General features: G+C 40.7%; 1 protein-coding gene across 1 annotated transcript in view; it reads right to left on the bottom strand.

Moving 5' to 3' along the window:
• Nucleotides 1-18100, bottom strand: part of LMNTD1 (lamin tail domain containing 1) — a 71130-nt gene that overhangs the window by 42174 nt on the left and 10856 nt on the right. The window lies entirely within an intron of this gene.

Below are 18100 nucleotides of genomic sequence, written 5' to 3'. Positions count from 1 at the left end.
CCATTTAGACCCTCTCTTCGGCTGTGAACTTGAGCTTCCTGTTCCTGTGGCAAGGACATGTATTCTATTGGCTGTCAGACTCCTAGAGCGCTATGCAGGGGTCGTAGCTGAGGTTGTCTGAGATAAGTATGGCTGAACCTTGGGCTGATGTAATGAGGGGGCTTGGTTGTGCCATGTGGTGAGCTCTGCTGATAGATAATCCTATTATTTCCCGTAGGGTCCTGTCTTAATCCCATCACCCTGAAGCTGAAGGCCTGATTGTCTTGTAGATAGGCTGGCCCAGTCCTTCTCAATGGACACCAAATGTCAGCTGAAGCTCTGCGTTTCTGTCTCCCTTAAGATTTCTATTTCTCTTTTAGGGGAAATATTCTGCCTTTTTATTATTTCCTAATATATTTCATTCTTCTAGGAGGGGTGAGTGCTAACTTTCTTCAATAGGAAGCATATGGCACAGTGCAAACTTTGAAACGAGTTTCATACTAGCTTGCTACACTGGTTTTATTATACAAATCTCTATTAAAAAGCCCATGGTGTTCTCCCAAATCGCTAACCCCCCCTTTTTAAAATATAGTCTTTTGAAGAAAGGAGAAATGAAATCAAGATTTTATTACAACAGCGTTGTAAAAGAAAATGAATAGTGAAATGATCTTTTATAAGCTATGGAAAGAGAAAGGGCGTAGGAATACAAGTTATGGAACATTATGGAACACACATTATTACTGTGTGTACATTTGGGTGTGTATGTATATAAAACATAATTTAGTTTTAAAATATATATACACATACATATACCTCCTTCTATTGTTCATCTCTCTCTCTCCCTCCCTCCCTACCTACATCTCTCTCTCTCTTTTTTTTCATCCATCCATCCATCCATCCATCCATCCATCCATCCATCCATCTATCTATCTATCTATCTATCTATCTATCTATCTATCTATCTATCTATCTATCTATCTCTTTTTTGCTGTCTTCTTTGAAGATAAAGGACATCATCAAGACACGTAGAGATAAGCCACATTTACACACCATTCAAAAACTACTAAATATAAACAATTAGTAAACTTCACTCTCTCCCATATTATGATATTACACATTATCTTCTAAGTACTGTGACTTTCTCCACTATCAAATGCAATTCTAATTCAAACTATTCAGAACTTTTATGAAGTATATACACTCCAAAATGTTAGATGGTAACAATGCAGGTCCAAGATATATCCATATTGCATAAGACTAATTATGTTTGTAATGTTTCTTCTCTCAAACAACAACAACAAAGGTTTCCTTCTGCCTCAATTAAAACTACACAATGGGATAAAAACGCAACGGTGATTAAAAAAAACCCACAGAAGTTATTCCTGTGCTTTCATTTTCATAATGTTAATATAATCCTTTGGATCTTAATTTAAAAATAATTCATTGGAAATTAATTGCCTCCGGATACAAATATCCATTTTTAATTAAGCTATTAAGAATATGAAGCTCAAGGTGAATACTAAGGCAACCAACATTTGGGTATTAAGCCTCTTTATTGTAATATACTTAAAGAATTTAATTCAAAAGTTTTGGATGGTTCAAGAGATAGGGAACTGTAAAACTGATCAACAGCCAAAGTCTGGTTTTAATTAAAAGGAAATGGAATTACTTAAGAAAAGTCATCCTGCAAGGGGAAATTTAAAAATCATAGTAAATAGATTGTTCAGGCAAAGGCCTTTGAAGAAGCTAAAATAGGAATCAATCAATCAGTCAGTCAGTCAGTCAATCAGAATTGAGCTGGAAGAGACCTTGGACATCTTCTAGTCCAACCCTCTGCTCAAGCAGGAGACTCTAAGCAATTTCAGACAAATGGCTGTCCAATTTCTTCTTAAAAACTTCCAGTATTGGAGCATTCACAATTTCTGGAGGCAAGAGGTTCCAGTGGTTAATTGTCCTCCCTGTTAGGAAGTTTCTCCTTAGTTCCAGGTTGCTTCTCTCCTTGATTGCTTTCCACCCGTTGCTTATTGTCCTGCCTTCGGGTGCTTTGGAGAAGAGGTTGCACCCCCCCAATCTTTGTGGTAGCCCCTCAAATACTGGAAGACTGCTCTCATGTCTCCCTTGGTCCTTTTTTTTTTCTAGACTAGCCAGACCCAATTCCCGCAACCGTTCTTCATATGTTTTAGTCTCCAGGCCCTGAATACATCAGTCAGAAACAATGTAGAGTGTAAGGAAGTAGGTACAATAAATAAAATCAGCCACATCGCAATTTCAAATCATTCTGAATGAACTTTAATGCCATCAGGATGTGGTCAACTAACACATCCTTGCTATGTTATTTCTTGGACTCTTCTGAGGACCTTTAGTAAGGCTAACCTTGACCTTCCTTCCTTCCTTCCTTCCTTCCTTCCCTCCCTCCCTCCCTCCCTCCCTCCCTCCCTCCCTCCCTCCAGACTAAAACATAGGAAGAACAGTTGCAGGAATTGGGTAGGTCTAGTTTAATGAAAAGAAGGACTAGGGGAGACATGATATCAGCATTCCAGTATTTGAAGGGCTGCCCCAAAGATGAGGGGGTTAAGTTATTCTCCACAGCACCTAGACAGGACAAGAAGCAATGGGTGGAAACTAATCAAGGAGAGAAGCAACCTGGAAAAAAGGAGAAACTTCCTAACAGAGAGGACAATCAGCCAGTGGAACAGCTTGCCACCAGAAGTTTTGAATGCTCCAACACTGGAAGTTTCTAAGAAGAGATTGGACGACCATTTGTCTGGAATGGTGTAAGGTTTCCTGCTTGAAAGGGGGTTGGACTAGAAGACCTCTAAGATCCCTTCCAACTCTGAAGACATTCTATGTCCTATCTTCTGTTTCTAGAAATTAAGCTTATAACCAAGATTCTTAGTTACCAGAAGAAACACGTTTTCTGATCAGATGGATCTAATTTTGAACAGGATACAACTCAGTTATTCTGGTGGAAATAAGAGCTTTTCCAACAGACTTAAAACAATGGGGAAAGGTAGTTGTACTTACTCAGGTTCTCAGCACAGACATAGCAACGAGAATAGCACAACAAACCGCTTGCCTGTTTTCTATAATCAGCCTGGGCAATACAAGATCCAAGTTACTTGGAAACAACACAACTGTTTTGATACGCTACATAGCTTCTTTCCCCCACCTGTATGAAAAGGGGGAAGAAATCTCTTTTCAAGAGCCCAAGGAAACAAGCCGAAGTTTGTGTTTGTTTTAAAGAAATGTTCAAAAGTTTAAGGGACAGAAGAAAAAATCTGGTGTATAAATATGTTAAGGAAGGGGTGTTGGCAAGGTGGGTGCTACAATTGTGCAATTAGAACTCTGTTAATTTTCATATCCGAAGAAGAATATTGATGCTTTTGAACATCTAGGTGAAGGCTTCTCAAAATAGACTCCTCAAGCACACAACCCACCAGTGATGGCTCCAACTTGAACCAACCCATTCAAACCCCACAGCCAGCACTTCACCTCCCAACGACCCTCAACTGATGTGACCTCCCCATCACAAGGTCCATCACAAGATGCTCACCTGATGTGACCCGCACCTGACCCATCACAAGATCTTCACCTAATATGGCCTCCCCATCACAAGTCGCATGACAAGATGCTCACCTGATGTGACTCCACCTTATCCATCACAAGACCCATCACAAGAACCTCACCATAGGTGACCCACACCTGACCCATCACAAGCCCATCACAAGATCTTCACCTAAGGTGGCCTCTTCATCACAAGTCTCATGACAAGACCTTCACAATGTGACCCACACCTGACCCTTTACACAGTGGTGGGATTCAAAATTTGTTACTACCGGTTCTGTGGGCGTGACTTGGTGGGCGTGGCTTGGTAGGCATGGCTTGGTGGGCATGGCAGGGAAAGCATACTTCAAAATCCCCATTTCCTCCTGATCAGCTGGGACTCAGCAGGCACAGAATAGATAGGGGCGGGGCCAGCCAGAGGTGGTATTTGCCAGATCTCCGAACTACTCAAAATTTTCGCTACCGGTTTCTCCAGAACCTGCTGAATTCCACCTCCGCCTTTACAAGGCCCATCACAAAACCCTCACCTGATGAAGACTAGAATAACAGAGTTGGAAGTGACCTTGGAGGTCTTCCAGTCCAACCCCCTGCTTAGGCAGGAGACCCTATATATCATTTCAGACAAATGCTTATCCGTCCTCTTCTTAAAAACTTCCAGTGCTGGAACATTCACAACTTCTGGAGGCAAGTTGTTCCACTGATGAATTGTTCTAACTGCCAGGAAATGTCTCCATAGTTCTAGGTTGCTTCTATCCTTAATTAGTTTTCACCCATTGCTTCTTGTCCTACCCTCAGGTGTCTTGACAAATAGCTTGATTCCCTCTTCTATGTGGCAGCCTCTTAGAGATTGGAGCACTGCTATCATGTCTCCCCTGGTCCTTCTTTTCATTAAACTAGACAGACCCAATTCCAGCAACCATTCAATGTGACCCACACCTGACCCTTCACAAAACCCATTACAAGACCCTCACCGGAAATGACCCACACCTAACCCATCACAAGAACCTCACCTGACGTGACCTCCCCATCACAAGACCTACTGACCTCACGAAGCCCTTATCAATAGAAGAACACCGAGATTGACCTTCCCTAAATTCCGCTTAAGATGTTGCCTAGCCTGCTAACTAAACATTCAGAAAACACATCCCCAAGCCTGGAGAATGAACCTCTACCTCACTCCTGATTAGATGGATCATAAAACAAATTGACCCACAATTTCCTGCAGAGGCACAAACAAAGCCAGGTTTAGATTATTTGTTTGTTTGTTTTTCAAACATGTACAAGATAACAAGTATAGATATGAACACAAAAAATGAACAAAGGAAGTAAAAACAGATCAATGGGGATAGTAAGCCAGGGACAATAGGCACACTGGTGCGCTTATGCACGCCCCCTTTATGGGACTCTTAGGAATGGAGTGAGGTCCACAGTAGAGAGTTTGAGGTTAAAGCTGTGAGGGTTTGAGGACGTAGCAACAGAGTCAATTAGAGCATTCCAGGTGTTGACCGCTGTGTTGCTGAAGTCGTATTTTCTACAAAAGAGTTTGGAGCAGTTTACTTTGAGTTTGCATTGATTGTATTATTGAAGCTGAAGAAGTCGTTGACAGGTAAGAGGTTGTAGCAGACAATTTTGTGTACTGTGCTTAGGTCCGACCACAGGCGGCGCAGTTCCAGATTGTCCAAGCCCAAAATTTCAAGCCTGGTGGCGTAGAGATTTCTACTGTGAGTAGAGGAGTGGAGGACTCTTCTCATGAAATAAGATTAGCCTACATTGGACATAATTATGCAAAGATATAGAGAATCTTTAGAGAAGACTTCAAGGCTTTTTTTTAAAAAAAAGGGAAGGTACCTCCTCCAGAGAATTGTGGCTGCTGGATAGGGTGTATAATTACTGTATATAATTGTCCCCTTCCAGAAAAGCACCATGTTCGTCTCTTTGAAGTCTAGAAAGGAGGTTACTAACAAATATGCAATTTGCTTCCAGCTGTGCTAATTAAAGCTGTTAATCCACCTCTAAATGTGCTTAGCTCTGGAATGTCTGGTTGATGGAATCACCGTCGAATTCTAGATGAGGTATCGACCCAGGTTCCTTACAAGAAACCGGTATCCTTGACGGATCATTAAAAATCAGACGATCTTTAAAGCAGGAAAACGTCCCACTGGCTTTCATGAAATGGATGTGAGTTGGTGTGATTGGAGAGCCATGTCCCTTCGGGGAGAGGGGGCGGTCTATAAATTTAATAAAATAAATAATAAATAATCTCCAGTGGGGTTGGAGATACCTTTGAAGTTGGAAAGATACCAACTTGCAGGGAGGAAAATGTTCTCTCGTCTCCCTAGCAGAGGCGGTATTCAGCCGTTTTGGATGGGTTCAGGCGAACCGGTAGCGGAAATTTTGAGTAGTTCGGAGAACCAGGAAATAGCACCTCTGGCTGGCCCCGCCCTCCTGCTCCTGTCATTCCCTGTCCTATATTCCTGTGTTTTTCAGCTCAGCTGATTCACGCTAAAAATTAAAAAACAGCTCAGCTCACCAGCGGTGATACCGAGGGCGGTCTTTGAGTGCTGTGTGCCTGTGCAAAGCACTCTGTCATAGAACCAGTAGGAAAGGAAATCCCACCACTGCTCCCCAGTGCTGGTTTTATGATCCGGATTTAGGAGAGTCTTCCAGAGTTTATCACTCCAGGAGGAGTTAGGATGCTTGAAATTGAATTAAGTTCTCACTCATGAAGCCCCTCTTCTCCTTCCCAAGGCCTTTAGGTATTGTTAAAGATAACAATGTCTTGCCCACTGGAGAATTAACTGAGCTAGAAATCCTGCCAAATTGCCAAATATTCTCTAGGGCAGGGGTGTCCAAACTTGGGAACTTTAAGACTTGTGGACTTCAACAGTCTTAAAGTTCCCAAGTTTGGACACCCCTGCTCTAGGGTTTTCGATAAGTCCATGAGATGGGCGAGGGCTTATCGAAAACTCTAGAGAATATTTCTAGAGAGATTCTTTCCGTATCCCCTGAAGAGGATGGATTATGTGTCTCCCCATATGAAGTATGGGGAGATGCTTGCATGTTTGAAATCCTGGGGTCAAGAAGGATTTATCTACAAGGTCAAATGCGTCTTCTTTACTCTGCCTTAGCAGGGCTGCTGTTAAAATAGATCTTTAAATACTATTTTAGAAATATTAATGATTGTTGTATAAATTGTTGTCTGAAGGTAAGAACCACCCTTTTCTCAGCAGCTAGAAAACCAATCTCTCTCTCTTTCTCTTCCTCACTTTCTCTCTCTCTCTCTTATACATCTTTCTTCTTTCTCTCTCTCTTTGTATCTCTCTCTTTCTCTCCCTCTCTGTGTCTCTCTGTCTATCTCTCTATTTCTGTCTCTCTCTTTCTCTATATATATGGGTCTCTGTCTCTATGTCTCTCTCTCTCTATTTCTCTCTCTCCCACTCTCTATTTTTGTCTCTCTCTGTCTTTCTGTCTCTCTCTCTCTCTCTCTGTCTCTGTCTCTGTCTCTGTCTCTGTCTGTCTCTCTCTCTCTGTGTGTAACTTGCCTAGAGGTGACTCTAGGCAGCTTACAATCATCATTCTTTATTATTACAATCATTAGTATTCATTATTCTCATATCAGGTACCAAGATCTTGCATTGGGCAGTCTGTAGACAATTGTGCATGTCACCACTTTCCAGAACTGTACAGTGTGGGAAACACGAGAGAAGGGCCTTTCATTTTTTTTTTAACCAAAATGAATATTTTTAATTTCACTCCTGAGGATCACTGCCTTCATAAGAGCAGAATAAATGGCCATTGTCAGAAACTGTAATAGGCTATTCAACACTGAGAATCCTCTCAGGGGAAGTGTCTCCAGTTCAGGGCGGGGGAAAAAAATGAGATTGCTTAACAGGGATTGTGAAAGCCTTGTGAAATTCAGGCAGTTTTCCTTTATTTATGAAAGAGAGAAAAATATGGCTGTGGATTGGGGAAGGGGGAGCTCATTTCTGTAAGTTCAGGCATTCTCGTGTTTTAACTGTGGTTTCTCCAGTGCTCCTTGGCTTGGTTTCAGGAACATAAAGAGTAAGGAGGGGAGGTGAAGATGAAGGCATTTGGAATGAATCACAACCTTTTGTTAAGATTTCTCCAAAAGGAAGTCCTGGTTATGTAAGAATGCTAACCTTGGCATTCCATCAATGCCTGTTTCTCCCGGAGGACAAAAACAAACTTTGAATTTTTACCAAGAAAAGGAAAAAAAACATCTTTCAAAGAAACCCAAATAGTTGAAACTCTTTAAAAAAAACACCTGGCACCTCTGCTTCAACAACTGGCGTTGCCAACCGAGCGCTTCAGAGAAAGAGAAGGACGCGGATTAAAAAGAACTTCTCCTTTTCAGTTGGAGAACAACACCAAAAAGAAAGGAAGGATCGGTTTGGTGCACAGCTCTAGTTTGCCTTCACATCAAAGCCCTTCTGTTAATTTGGGCTGATACCAGAGGTCGTATTCAGCCGATTGGGGTCAATTCATCCGAACTGGCAGTGGAAATCGCAGGTGGATCCACCCATGCGCCTCGGCTCTCTGCTGTCCTATTTAGGCACATTTTTTAGGCCGGGTGCATGCGCGGAAGGGGCGCGTGCACTTGTGAAGTGGGCATACGTGTTTGAAGACTTACATGCTTCAAATGCCAGAGTTCCTAAGCCAACATGACTGAAGGAGGAATTCTGGGAGCTGAATTCCACAAGTCTTAAAGCTGTCAAGTTTGAACACCCCTGGGGTTTTTTTTCTAAAGGATTAGGGGTGCCAGGGTCTTGTAACTTGACAGCTTTAAGACTTGCGTGCTTCAAATGCCAGAGTTTCTGAGCCAACATTTTGGTTGCTAAGGAAGAGCGTTGGTAAGTGAGTTTCACCACATTTTACAAGTTGGCCATGCCCACCCAGTCACATGGCTGGCAAGCCACTCCCACCCGGTCACATGGCTGGCAAGCCACTCCCACCCAGTCACATGGCTGGCAAGCCACTCCCACAAAGCAGGCCACACCTACAGAAGAGGTTCTATAAAATTTTGAAACCCACCAATGTTGCCGGTTCTCCGAACTACTCAAAATTTCTGCTACTGATTCTCCAGAACTGTTCAGAACCTGCTAAATACCACCTCCGAACCTGGTGCATAAGTTTAGGCTTAGCTTTATGCAACATTAGCATCTGAAATAAAACATCCCTTTGAATTTGTAAAGATAAATTCAGTTTTTCAACTCAGCATAGCTAGGTAGTGCCTGACCATAATAATAAGGGTCAAGGAAATGATTAGCATATAAATAGCTCTTTCCACAGTCCTGCTCTAAGCACCCTGGCTGGTTTTTATTTTTTTATATTTTTTATTTATTTTTTTACCTCTATCCCTTTTAAATGCAAAGCGATGCAAGTCATAAACTCAAAGAGAATTAAGTCGCATCCGTTTGAGTGGCCTTTTTTCCTCTCCCCAGGAGAGCGTACAGAAGAACAATGGTTTAATAAACGGATAAAAAGGTACTTTCCATGGCTATACGGAAAACACATTTATACATCCGTTTAACTTGAATCTGTATTTTTTTCTCCATATGCTTTAGCTACTCCAGCTCTGAAAGTTCAGAAATTGGTGGTAAATGGCAGATAGGTACAGAGGTTAGGAGGTGGATCAACACTGAGTATTCTTACTAAACATAATTAATACATTTATAAAATGTGTTTCAGGCTTCAAAATGATCCCTGGAGATTCAGATTTATGGGGAGGAAAGAGTCATATATTCTTTTAAAAAGGGAGGAAAACCATATCTATCTATCTATCTATCTATCTATCTATCTATCTATCTATCTATCTATCTATCTATCTATCTGTCACCTATCATCTATCTATCTATCTATCACCTATCATCTATCATCTATCTATCTATCATCTATCTATCTATCATCTATCTATCTATCTATCTATCTATCTATCTATCTATCTATCTATCTATCATCTATCTATCTATCATCTATCTATCTATCTATCTATCTATCTATCTATCTATCTATCTATCTATCATCTATCTATCTTGACAAACTTGAACATTGGGCACTATCTAATAAAATGAAATTCAATGGTGAAAAGAGTAAGGTTCTACATTTAGGCAACAAAAACGGAATGCACAGGTACAGTATAGGTGATACCTTACTCAGTAGTAGTAACTGTGAAAGGGATCTTGGAGTCCTAGTGGACAACCATTTAAATATGAGCCAGCAGTGTGCAGCAGCTGCCAAAAAAGCCAACACAGTTCTAGGCTGCATCAACAGAGGGATAGAGTCAAGATCACGTGAAGTGTTAATACCACTTTATAATGCCTTGGTAAGGCCACACTTGGAATACTGCATTCAGTTCTGGTCGCCATGATGTAAAAAAGATGTGGAGACTCTAGAAAGAGTGCAGAGAAGAGCAACAAAGATGATGAGGGGACTGGAGACTAAAACATATGAAGAACGGTTGCAGGAACTGGGTATGTTTAGCTTAAGAGAAAGAAGGACTAGGGGAGACATGATAGCATTATTCCAATATCTCAGAGGTTGCCACAAAGAAGAGGGAGTCAAACTATTCTCCAAAGCATCTGAGGGTAGAACAAGAAGCAATGGGTGGAAACTAATCAAGGAGAGAAGCAACTTAGAACTGAGGAGAAATTTCCTGACAGTGAGAACAATTAATCAGTGGAACAGCTTGCCTCCAGAAGTTGTGAATGCCCCAACACTGGAAGTCTTTAAGAAGATGTTGGATAGCTATTTGTCTGAAACGGTATAGGGTTTCCTGCCTAGGCAGGGGGTTGGACTAGAAGACCTCCAAGGTCCCTTCCAACTCTACTATTGTATTGTATTGTATTGTATTATCTATCTATCTATCTATCTATCTATCTATCTATCTATCTATCTATCTATCTATCTATCTATCATATCTATCTATCTATCTATCTATCTATCTATCTATCTATCTATCTATCTATCTATCTATCTGTCCATCCATCTATCTAAATGGATACATAAATAAATATCAAATCAAATCAAATACCTTCATTACAACCTTTGACCAGTCTTTGCAATAAGGGAATATGTTAAGCAGGGAAATAATGAAACACAGCAATTTGTTATTAGGGGAAATTAAAAAAAACAGGACAATAAAACTGTGTGTCTAATTAAATGTTTTGCCCAGTTTATATAACTTGATGAAACTTTTTGGCCACCTGGTATGTGAGCGTGGGAGTAGCACGCTAAAAAAGAATAAGCATAACATTTTATGCCCTATAAATATAAATGTATATACCCTTATATCTTTTATATCCATATATATATATATGTATGTATGTATGTATGTATGTATGTATGTATGTATATATATATATATATATATATATATATATATATATATATATATATATATATATATATATATATATATATATATATATATATACCGTATTTTTCAGAGTATAATATGCACCTTTTCCCCCCTAAAAGAGGGGGGAAATTTGGGTGCGTCTTATACACTGAATGTAGCCCCACCCACCCACCAGCCCCAACCCTTTGGCCTCTGCCTCCCAGCAATTTACCTCCTTGCAGCAAACGGGGAAAATGGGGCTTGCGGAGGCTGCAATAGGCTGGCAATCCCTGCAGCCTGAAACAGCTGATGATCGGGAGGCCCCTGCTGAAATTGAAAGTGAAACTGGCTGTTTGCTGCAAGGAGGCAAATTGCTGGGAGGCAGATTTTTTTCTTCTTGTGCTAATCAGGCTGTTTGCTGCAAGGAGGTAAGTCAATAACTATAAATGCCTATAGAATGTTCAAATGATGAGACTTATTTTTTAAAGACTGCTTTATTATTGTTCTAGACAGCTGAACAAAATGAAGAAGCTTTTTTAAAAACAAATGCTTGATCTGAAGAGGCCCAGTGCTATTGTATCTTCTTTTAAATAGCAGAGAGAACTAGAAGCAAATAGTACAGGAGGGCAGGTAAGGCATGGCTGCCATTACAGAAAACTGGTGGGATGAAACCCATGATTAGAATGTACTGATGGATGGATACAAATTGTTCAAGGGAAACAGAGGTGGAGTTGCACTGTATGTATGTAAGAGATCACTACATATTTACAGAGATGCACAGAAACGGACTTCCAGTTACTGTCCTGTTCCTGTTCCTGTTCCTATTCTACTCTACTCTACTCTACTCTACTCTATTCTTTTTCATTATTCTATTCTATTCTATTCTATTCTATTCTATTCTATTCTATTCTATTCTACTCTATTCTATTCTATTCTACTCTATTCTTATTCTTATTGCTACTCTACTCTACTCTACTCTTATTGCTACTCTACTCTACTCTACTCTACTCTAGTCTACTCTATTCTTATTCTTATTGCTACTCTACTCTTATTGCTACTCTATTCTTCATTATTCTATTCTACTCTACTCTTATTGCTACTGTACTGTACTGTACTATACTGTACTCTACTCTACCACCAAAACATTCTAAATGTGCATTGAATGCATGATCAGTCTTCAGCTGCAAAGAGATCGCTATGATGACTTAACCCAGAGGTGGCATGGAAGAAATTAGTGAGAAAAATAAAATACATTGCATGCAAAATTGAATAAGAATGAGATTTCCAGCCCGTTCCTTCGTCTGTACAGCTTGTTTCATTTCATTATGATTAATCACCAAAGGCAGATTAATAAGGGTGGATTCTTAGGAGATGCTCTTGTGCCTTCCCCTTGCAACTCCCTCTGGTGCAACCAGCCTGGCTGACTCAGCGGCCTTCCTAACTGGGTGGCACGGGTCCATCTGCTTAATGAGGAGCTACAAACCCATTCAGAGTGGATTGTGTCATTCGTGCGTGGAAGCAAAATTTGATGAACAGCAGCGGTGACAGGGGTGAACTTTTTACCAGTTTCCCCTCCCTGCTGCGCTTCGAATAGAGGAGGGAAGTATCTGAATCTGAGGGATGAGGTCTTCTGCTCTGCACCCCACCGGAGCAAAGGTGCAGAAGACACCAAGTTATACCCTAGTTAGGATTCTAGAAATAAGATCCATCATTCTTCGATATAAGGGAATAACAGAATGACAGAGTTGGAAGGGACCTTCGAGGTCTTCAAGGGTCTTCAAGAGTGATGGGGAAGGAAGGAAGGAAGGAAGGAAGGAAGGAAGGAAGGAAGGAAGGAAGGAAGGAAGGAAAGAAAACAGTGTAACAGAATAACAGAGTTGGAAGGGACCTTGGATGTCTTCAAGAGTCCAATTCCTTGCTCAAGCAGGAGAGCCTCTATCATTTCAGACCAATGGCTGTCCAATCTTTTCTTAAAAACTTCCAGTGATGGAAGCACCCACAACTTCTGAAGACAACTTCTGTTCCACTGGTTAATTGTCCTCACTGTTAGGAAGTTTCTCCTTAATTCCAGGTTGCTTCTCTTCTTGATTCGTTTCCACCCGTTACTTCTTGTCCTGCCTTCTGGTGCTTTGGAGAATAGCTTGACCCCCTCTTCTTTGGGGCAGCCCCTCAAATACTGGAAGACTGCTATCACGTCACCCCTAGCTCTTCTTATCACCAGATCTGAATGCAATCCAACAACTTTGAGGTTGCATCTTATTTTGGGGTTTTCTAACAAGCCAAGTGAGATGTCAAAGACTTTTCAGCTGCGTTGATGAAAGCATAAAAGCAGGCCAGCACCCACTTCCACCTCTTCTCCTAAAGTCTGCAGAATTACCAAGTGCTCCAATTTTTATATCAGATGGTGCTGATAACACCATCAAACAATGCAAAAAAAAAATCACTTGTTAACACGACAGAAGCTGTCTCTGTTTAATCATTCTCGACTGTATGAAGTGGCTTTACGTTTTCATATCTTCATCCATTTTTATACTATTTGAAGAATTGGCAAAACCCGCAGAGGGAAAACATGTGAGACTCACTACAGATGGTTCTTGACTTACAACACTTGTTTAGGGAGCATTTGAAGTTACGACGGCACTGAAAAAAGTTGACTTATGACCGTTTCCCCACACTTATGACCGTTCAGCATCCCCATGGTCACATCATCAAAATTCAGATGCTTGGCAACCAACTCATATTTATAAATTTTTCTATTTTATTTTGTGTCGTCTGGGTACAAATATGTTGTGCCAACAATTAAAATTTACAATCATATTCATGATTTAATCTAAGTTTAATTTCCAATACCTTTAATGTCTGATAGTATAACAATCCTCATCATGATTTATTGAACTCTATTAATTTTATTAACTATTAATGCATTTCCTATGTTTTACAGAACTTCTTTTACTATTAATTCTTATATCTATTCTCTAACCATCGGTAAAATGATTCCCAAATTGTATAATGATAAAGTTTGTTCTTTCTCTTTGGTCGCCTGTGTCAATCTGTTCATTTCTGCAATATTCTAGTATTTTCCTAATCACATTCTCCTCCGTAGGGATCTCTTCACTTTTCCAATTTTGTGCAAATACAATCCTAGCTGCTGTTATAACACAAATAACCAAATATACATTTTCTTTACTGTAGTTTTCTGGTAAAATCCTCAACTAAATATTTCAGGTTTTAAGTCAATATGTTGTTGTATTATGGTAGAGTTGTGTAGGGGCAAAAAAATATTGGACTAAAATACATACGTTGCTGACTCATATTTATGACGGTTGCAATGTCCCGGGATCCTGTGATCCCCTTTTGCAACCTTCTGACAAGTCAACGGGGAAGCAATATTCATTTAACAACCACGTTACTAACATAACAGCTGCAGTGATTCGCTTAACAAAGTTGGCAAGAAAAGTTGTATCTTACTTGGTAACATAAATTTTGGGCTCAGTTGCATAAGTCTACCTATCTTGAGCTCATCAAGGTTTTGAACCCAACTAGTCTCCATGATTATTTTAAAAATAATAATTTCAATGCACAGATTATTGCAAATTAATTTATCAGCAATACAAACTTGATTAAAGTGTTTTTTAAAAAAACATCTACATAATATGCCCATTGAGGGAAGCGGTGGCTCAGGGGCTAAGATGCTGAGCTTGTCGATCAGAAAGGTCGACAGTTCAGCGGTTCGAATCCCCAGCGTTGCATAATGGAGTGAGCTCCCGTGACTTGTCCCAGCTTCTGCCAACCTAGCAGTTCGAAAGCACGTGAAAAATGCAAGTAGAGAAATAGAGACCACCTTTGGTGGGAAGGAAACAGCCTTCTGTGCGCCTTTGGCTTTGAGTCATGCCAGCCACATGACCACGGAGACGTCTTCGGACAGCGCTGGCTCTTCGGCTTTGAAACAAAGATGAGCACCGCCCCCTAGAGTCAGGAACGACTAGCACATGTGTGAGGGGAACTTTTACCTTTAATTATGCCCATTAACCCTCAAGCTACTTGGTTCACGCACAAAGACTTAAGTTCTTTTTGAATGAATTGTCAAAATATTATGGTATGTATATTCTCATACAATGAAAGAGAATGAAAAACCCGTGTATAAATTTAGCAATGTACTCAGATCAAATAAGTTTAAAAGCATTGGAGAAATATTAACCATGGTGGATTAATTGTCCCTTAGTAAAATGGAAGAGAAAATAGACACAGTTTGCATTGCTGCTGGTATTAATTTATTTATATATTTTTAGGTTTGTTTAGAGAAATGATTTAATCAAAGAAATACATTAAGCTCTTATTGAGACAGTTTAATGACTGTTCTTCTGTATAAATATCACACTTTGGCAACAAATTGAAAAGAAGGTCTTAATCTTCCTGTCACATTATGGAAAGCCGAATGAATGAATAGGAGCTTGGGCTGAATTTTTACAACTTCTACCCAATTTGTATGTATATTTATGAAGAAACAAATCTTTCAATTCCCACAGAGTTTTGCAAAGGATTTTTGCAAGAAGGGAAGGTCCATAGCATCAGCTTTGAGGCTCATCTACTGCCCCATAGTCTTGGCAGTTTACAATTATTTGCATATGGCCCATAACGATATAGGTCCTCCTTTTACCGACCTTGGAAGGATGGAAGGCTGAGTCAACTTTGATCTGGTCAGGATCGAATTCCAGGCTGTGGGCCAAGTCAGCCTGCAATACTACATTTTGGCCACTGTGCCACCAGGGCTCAGGGTAGCCTCGACTACATAATGAAAAGCCCATTCTTTCTATGGATATATGAGTAGCTCCTAAATCCGGGTCCTCTCTCTTGGTATCTATCTATCTATCTATCTATCTATCTATCTATCTATCTATCTATCTATCTATCTATCTATCATCTATCTATCTACCTACCTACCTACCTACCTACCTACCTACCTACCTACCTATCTATCATATGTCTCTCTCTCTCTCTCTCTCTCATCTGTCTGTGTCTGTGTCTCTATGTCCGTGCATCCATTCATCCATCTATCCATCATATCTATCTGTATCACTCTCTCTCTCTGCCCATCCATCCATCCTATCAATCTCTATCATTCTCTCTAGCCATCCATCCATCCATCCATCCATCCATCCATCATATCTATCCATATCACTCTCTATCATTCTCTCTAGCCGTCCATCCATCCATCCATCCATCCATCCATCCATCCATCCATCCTATCAATCTCTATAATTCTCTAGCATTCTGTCTGTCTGTCTGTCTGTCTGTCTGTCTATCTATCATCTATCTCTTTCTATCTATCTCTATATCTATCATCTCTCTGCTTCACCTATTTCTTTCTATCTATCTATCTATCTATCTATCTATCTATCTATCTATCTATCTATCTATCTATCTAATGTTTTGTCTTTCCCCTCTTCCATAGGATTCTCCTGTTCAAGACCTGTTCCTTAGCAAGTGTTGTGCAGTTTTATAAGAGACACAAACCTGATCAGCTAAATTAATTTGAGAGTAGAACAAGATTCTTTCATTTCTAAACTTGATGGTGGCTCACAATGGCTTTCTTTTATAAATCTAGTTTGAAGATTGTGTGTATGTGTTTTTTTTTTAAAAAAAAAGCCTTGGCAAAATTCCGTGGGCATTTCTGTACTCTTTATTTCTGAGTCTATTTCATGCATTATAGATGGGTCCCAGTGCTGATGAATAGCAGGTGAGGCCTTCATTTAATTAATTTTGTATGTCCTGATGCCATTTTTACTGAAATGACTTTAAAAGATGGATGGATGGATGGTCCAGAGAGGGCTTTTGGTGGTGAAACACGCCGCTTTTTGTACCGTTAAATGAAGCCTACTGAAAATAGAGCAAGCTGAAATGGAATGAACAAGGGAGAAATGCTGTTTAACGTCTTTTTAAAAGTAGGCAAAGAAGAGAGGAACAATGTGAATGCAAGTAAATGTGTTTGTATGTATATATTTCTGGTTCAGGTGGGATTAACATCAACAATACTGATTATACAGACATTGAATGAATGAATGAATGAAATGATTGGGTGAGTGAATGAATGAATGAGATAAATGACTGCAGTTGGTCCAGAATGCAGCCGCGCGGGTAATTATGGGGAGATCGAGGTTCTCCCATATAACACCTATCCTGCGCGAGTTGCACTGGCTTCCTGTGGCCTACCGGGTGCGCTTCAAGGTGCTGGTTACCACCTTCAAAGCGCTCCATGGCACAGGGCCTAGTTACCTGCGGGATCGCGTCCTGCCCCATACATCCCTGCGACCCGTCCACTCACACAGAGAGGGACTACTCCGGGTGCCGTCCTCCAGAGAGTGCCAGAGGGCAGCGCCCAGGAGTAGGGCCTTCTCTGTAGTGGGCCCCACCCTTTGGAATGACCTCCCCCCAGACATCAGGACAACAACCGACCTTCGCTCCTTCCGTATGAAGCTGAAAACCTACCTGTTTCGACTAGCTGACCTGGCATAATACTACAACCTCTCCAGCCCAGGGCATTTTTAATTGGTAATTTTAGTTTTTAAGGGTTAATTTCACTGGGGTTTTAACTTTTTTAGGTATTGTAACTTATTTATTTATTCTTACCTCCTCTGTACGCTATATAATACTTTTGTACGTCGCCCCGAGTCCCTGTGGGGAGAGGGGGCGACTAATAAGTTCAAGTAATAAATAAATAAATAAATAAATGCATATTTACCGGACTTTTGTTTTTAATATATACACAAACACACTAGAACCACTAAAGGAAGCAGGATCATGGTTTATTTCATTCGAGGTTCAACCTCGGACAATTGTAAGAGTTGAAGAAGCCCCTATAAGTTTATTCCTCATTGGGTTCAACCTTCAGCCTTCAGTGTTGTGGCCTGCCAGTGGCCAGCAGAGCTGGCAGCAGAATCAGACAGTGAGGAGGGTTGGGGAGGAACATGGGCCAGTCCTGGGGGTTGAGGAAAGCTCAGACAAGGGCTCTGTGTCAGAGGCAGAGAGGAAGCTAGGCAGCAGTGAGGCAGAAGAACAGCTGGAGCCTCTTCCCAGTGTGCGCATGCGCAGAGCTGCCAGAAGACAAGAACAACTAAGAAAGCAGGGTTGGCTTGGGAGTAAAGCCACACCTTGGAGGTGATTGGCCCCTGCCATAGGAAACAAAAGAGGAGCTAACGGGGA

Source organism: Natrix helvetica (assembly GCF_964273705.1).
Source record: "Natrix helvetica genome assembly, chromosome: 6".
In the NCBI taxonomy this organism is placed as follows: domain Eukaryota; kingdom Metazoa; phylum Chordata; class Lepidosauria; order Squamata; family Natricidae; genus Natrix; species Natrix helvetica.
The sequence above is the reverse complement of the archived record's forward strand: the minus strand, read 5'-3'. Positions and strand labels throughout refer to the sequence as shown.